Source organism: Camelina sativa, chromosome 5 (genome assembly GCF_000633955.1).
Source record: "Camelina sativa cultivar DH55 chromosome 5, Cs, whole genome shotgun sequence".
NCBI classification, from domain to species: domain Eukaryota; kingdom Viridiplantae; phylum Streptophyta; class Magnoliopsida; order Brassicales; family Brassicaceae; genus Camelina; species Camelina sativa.
The window spans coordinates 22,918,124-22,923,593 of NC_025689.1; the positions used below are offsets into that span (position 1 = coordinate 22,918,124).

General features: G+C 34.6%; 7 non-coding genes across 7 annotated transcripts; all 7 read left to right on the forward strand.

Annotated features, from left to right (window-relative positions):
- TRNAS-AGA lies at nucleotides 411-492 on the forward strand. Its single transcript has one exon. It is a non-coding gene; the product is annotated as a tRNA-Ser (tRNA).
- On the forward strand, nucleotides 1,715-1,796 carry TRNAS-AGA. The gene has a single exon. It is a non-coding gene; the product is annotated as a tRNA-Ser (tRNA).
- TRNAF-AAA lies at nucleotides 2,992-3,073 on the forward strand. The gene has a single exon. It is a non-coding gene; the product is annotated as a tRNA-Phe (tRNA).
- Nucleotides 3,316-3,400, forward strand: TRNAY-GUA. Its single transcript is given in 2 exon segments — nucleotides 3,316-3,352; nucleotides 3,365-3,400. It is a non-coding gene; the product is annotated as a tRNA-Tyr (tRNA).
- TRNAS-AGA lies at nucleotides 4,308-4,389 on the forward strand. The gene has a single exon. It is a non-coding gene; the product is annotated as a tRNA-Ser (tRNA).
- Nucleotides 4,632-4,716, forward strand: TRNAY-GUA. Its single transcript is given in 2 exon segments — nucleotides 4,632-4,668; nucleotides 4,681-4,716. It is a non-coding gene; the product is annotated as a tRNA-Tyr (tRNA).
- TRNAY-GUA lies at nucleotides 4,822-4,906 on the forward strand. Its single transcript is given in 2 exon segments — nucleotides 4,822-4,858; nucleotides 4,871-4,906. It is a non-coding gene; the product is annotated as a tRNA-Tyr (tRNA).

The window sequence follows — 5,470 nt, forward strand, 5'->3', positions numbered from 1 at the left end:
AAGGCTCGTGGTTAGTGCTTACGAATCATCAACGTTCTTACAAGCGTAGTGAAAAACCCTTTTCCACTTTCTTCCACGATTTGTATGCGTTAATTTTGCAATAATATAAACAATCATAGCCCACATCTCAGTATTACATGCATATAGATAAGTAGATATAAAATAATATATCAACAAAGGAGCTCTTCAAAAAATTTGTTTTCGAATTCAGAAAATGTATTATAATTCTTGAAACATAAAGAGAGCCGAACAAGCGTTGTGCTTTTAATCTTTTTATCTAGGTTATAAATCGAGTCATGGCTAGACTCATCCATAATTCTCACTGAACACCAGCATCTATGATAATTCTCACTGAACACTAGCATTTATGATAGACAATAGTATATGGCTAGGTCTATTTTCATATAAGAGTGGACGTGCCGGAGTGGTTATCGGGCATGACTAGAAATCATGTGGGCTTTGCCCGCGCAGGTTCGAATCCTGCCGTTCACGTTTTTATTTATCGTGCGTGTAAGTTCTAAAATTGTGTATTGTTCCGTTATAGAGTTTGTTGCGGTTTTCCGTCACCTAAGTTTTATGTAAACTTTAATTGTGATATGAAATTGCAACACAACATGGCAACGTTAAAGTTACTAGTTAGCTCACCTTTATTCCATTACTCTTCTAAGTACTTTTAACATCGATTAGAAGTACTATGTTGAATCTTCTACACGTGTATAATCTTATAATAAAAACCGACCTTAGCTCAGTTGGTAGAGCGGAGGACTGTAGTAGACGCAGATTATCCTTAGGTCACTGGTTCGAATCCGGTAGGTCGGATCTTATGGGCTAAAGCCTTTTTCATTTCGTGTATTCTAAACTTATGCAAATCTTTGTGTTCATAGATTNTAGTACACATGCATGAAGTACAATACAATCCGACCTTAGCTCAGTTGGTAGAGCGGAAGACTGTAGTTGAAGCAGAATATCCTTAAGTCACTGGTTCGAATCCGGTAGGTCGGAATTTTCTCCCACATGTTAGGATTTTATAGAGTTGTGACATTTATTTTTTTTGAATATTGATTCTAATTAACCAAGACACGCTGGCAACAAAAGAAGACTTAAACTAAAACTTTTGAGCGGATTCGTTTTTTATTCGATTGGTATGTTTTAGGGTTATACAATTCTGTTAGCATAAGAAATGATTTTATAGTACACTAAGTAAAAAATACTCTGAGCTTTCCTCTATTCTATGCTTTAAATCCCCAAATGATCATAGAGTTTTTGAAAGATAAACTTTAAGTTGTATATGCAGAATTATATTTAAAGGCTCGTGGTTAGTGCTTACGAATCGTCAACGTTTTACAAGCGTAGTGAAAAACCCTTTGCCACTTTCTTCCACGATTTGTATACGTTAATTTTGCAATAATATAAACAATCATAGCCCACATCTCAATATTACATGCATATAGATAAGTAGATATAAAATAATATATCAACAAAGGAGCTCTTCAAAAAATTTGTTTTCGAATTCAGAAAATGTATTATAATTCTTGAAACATAAAGAGAGCCGAACAAGCGTTGTGCTTTTAATCTTTTTATCTAGGTTATAAATCGAGTCATGGTTAGACTCATCCATAATTCTCACTGAACACCAGCATCTATGATAATTCTCACTGAACACTAGCATTTATGATAGACAATAGTATATGGCTAGGTCTATTTTCATATAAGAGTGGACGTGCCGGAGTTGTTATCGGGCATGACTAGAAATCATGTGGGCTTTGCCCGTGCAGGTTCGAATCCTGCCGTTCACGTTTTTATTTATCGTGCGTGTAAGTTCTAAAATTGTGTATTGTTCCGTTATAGAGTTTGTTCCGGTTTTCCGTCACCTAAGTTTTATGTTAACTTTAATTGTGATATGAAATTGCAACACAACATGGCAACGATAAAGTTACTAGTTAGCTCACCTTTTTCCACTACTCTTCTAAGTACTTTTAAGATCGATTAGAAGTACTATGTTGAATCTTCTACACGCGTATAATCTTATAATAAAAACCTAAGACTGTAGTAGACGCAGATTATCCTTAGGTCACTGGTTGGAATCCGGTAGGTCGGATTTTATGGGCTAAAGCCTTTTTCATTTCGTGTATTCTAAATTTATGCAAATCTTTGTGTTCATAGATTATTTAGAAAAGTACACATGCATCAAGTACAATTTAATCTGACCTTAGCTCAGTTGGTAGAGCGGAGGACTGTAGTTGAAGCAGAATATCCTTAGGTCACTGGTTCGAATCCGGTAGGTCGGAATTTTCTCCCACATGTTGGGATTTTATAGAGTTGTGATATTTATTTTTTTTGAATGTTGATTCTAATTAACCAAGACACGCTGGCAACAAAAGAAGACTTAAACTAAAACTTTTGATCGGATTCTCGATTGGTATGTTTTAGGTTTATACAATTCTGTTAGCATAAGAAATGATTTTATAGTACACTAAGTAAAAAATACTCTGAGTTTTCCTCTATTCTATGCTTTAAAACCCCAAATAATCATAGAGTTTTTGAAAGATAAACTTTTAGTTGTATATGCAGAATTATATTTAAAGGCTCGTGGTTAGTGCTTACGAATCGTCAATGTTCTTACAAGCGTAGTGAAAAACCCTTTACCACTTTCTTCCACGATTTGTATGCGTTAATTTTGCAATAATATAAACAATCACAGCCCACATCTTAGTATTAAATGCATATAGATAAGTAGATATAAAATAATATATCAGCAAAGGAGGTCTTCAAAAAATTTGTTTTCGAATTCAGAAAATGTATTATAATTCTTGAAACATAAAGAGAACCGAACAAGCGTTGAGCTTTTAATCTTTTTATCTAGGTTATAAATCGAGTCATGGTTAGACTCATCCATAATTCTCACTGAACACAGCATCTATGATAATTCTCACTGAACACTAGCATTTATGATAGATAATAGTATATGGCTAGGTCTATTTTCATATAAGAGTGGACGTGCTGGAGTTGTTATCGGGCATGACTAAAAATCATGTGGGCTTTGCCCGCGCAGGTTCGAATCCTGCCGTTCACGTTTTTATTTATCGTGCGTGTAAGTTCTAAAATTGTGTATTGTTCGGTTATAGAGTTTGTTGCGGTTTTCCGTCACCTAAGTTTTATGTAAACTTTAATTGTGATATGAAATTGCAACACAACATGGCAACGTTAAAGTTACTAGTTAGCTCACCTTTTTTCCATTACTCTTCTAAGTACTTTTAACATCAATTAGAAGTACTATGTTGAATCTTCTACACGCGTATAATCTTATAATAAAAACCGACCTTAGCTCAGTTGGTAGAGCGGAGGACTGTAGTAGACGCAGATTATCCTTAGGTCACTGGTTCGAATCCGGTAGGTCGGAATTTATGGGCTAAAGCCTTTTTCATTTCGTGTATTCTAAATTTATGCAAATCTTTGTCTTCATAGATTATTTAGAAAAGTACACATGCATCAAGTACAATACAATCCGACCTTAGCTCAGGTGGTAGAGCGGAGGACTGTAGTTGAAGCAGAATATCCTTAGGTCACTGGTTCGAATCCGGTAGGTCGGAATTTTCTCCCACATGTTGGGACTTTATAGAGTAGTAACATTTACTTTTTTTTTTTTAATAATGGATCTAATTAACCAAGACACGCTGGCAACAAAAGAAGACTTAAACTAAAACTTTTGATCGAATTCGTTTTTTATTCAATTGGTATGTTTTAGGTTTATACAATTCTGTTAGCATAAGAAATGATTTCATAGTACACTAAGTAAAAAATACTCTGAGGTTTCCTCTATTCTATGCTTTAAAACCCCAAATAATCATAGATTTTTTGAAAGATACACTTAAAGTTCTATAGGCAGAATTATATTTAAAGGCTCGTGGTTAGTGCTTACGAATCATCAACGTTCTTACAAGCGTAGTGAAAAACCCTTTTCCACTTTCTTCCACGATTTGTATGCGTTAATTTTGCAATAATATAAACAATCATAGCCCACATCTCAGTATTACATGCATATAGATAAGTAGATATAAAATAATATATCAACAAAGGAGCTCTTCAAAAAATTTGTTTTCGAATTCAGAAAATGTATTATAATTCTTGAAACATAAAGAGAGCCGAACAAGCGTTGTGCTTTTAATCTTTTTATCTAGGTTATAAATCGAGTCATGGCTAGACTCATCCATAATTCTCACTGAACACCAGCATCTATGATAATTCTCACTGAACACTAGCATTTATGATAGACAATAGTATATGGCTAGGTCTATTTTCATATAAGAGTGGACGTGCCGGAGTGGTTATCGGGCATGACTAGAAATCATGTGGGCTTTGCCCGCGCAGGTTCGAATCCTGCCGTTCACGTTTTTATTTATCGTGCGTGTAAGTTCTAAAATTGTGTATTGTTCCGTTATAGAGTTTGTTCCGGTTTTCCGTCACCTAAGTTTTATGTAAACTTTAATTGTGATATGAAATTGCAACACAACATGGCAACGTTAAAGTTACTAGTTAGCTCACCTTTTTTCCATTACTCTTCTAATTACTTTTAAGATCGATTAGAAGTACTATGTTGAATCTTCTACACGCGTATAATCTTATAATAAAAACCGACCTTAGCTCAGTTGGTAGAGCGGAGGACTGTAGTAGACGCAGATTATCCTTAGGTCACTGGTTCGAATCCGGTAGGTCGGAATTTATGGGCTAAAGCCTTTTTCATTTCGTGTATTCTAAATTTATGCAAATCTTTGTGATCATAGATTATTTAGAAAAGTACACATGCATCAAGTACAATACAATCCGACCTTAGCTCAGTTGGTAGAGCGGAGGACTGTAGTTGAAGCAGAATATCCTTAGGTCACTGGTTCGAATCCGGTAGGTCGGAACTTTCTCCCACATGTTGGGATTTTATAGAGTTGTGACATTTACTTTTTTTTGAATAATGGGTCTAATTAACCAAGACACGCTGGCAACAAAATAAGACTTAAACTAAAACGTTTGATCGAATTCGTTTTTTATTCGATTGGTATGTTTTAGGTTTATACAATTCTGTTAGCATAAGAAATGATTTCATAGTACACTAAGTAAAAATTACTCTAAGGTTTCCTCTATTCTATGCTTTAAAACCCCAAATGATCATAGATTTTTTGAAAGATAAACTTAAAGTTGTATATGCAGAATTATATTTAAAGGCTCGTGGTTAGTGCTTACGAATCGTCAACGTTCTTAGTTGCATTGGAATAAGACACATTACGCTTATAATTTGTCAGTACCATTGGATTAAGACACATTTTAACCCCAGACACACTAACAAAGCTGTTTACAGCTTCTAAGCAATGTTTTCTTGGTTTTAGTCTGTTTTGGGACAAAATGTCTATAAGTGGCTTTTAAACTCTCCACATCTATCTCAAACTCTTATAATTAGTTAGTTGCATTGGATTAAGACACA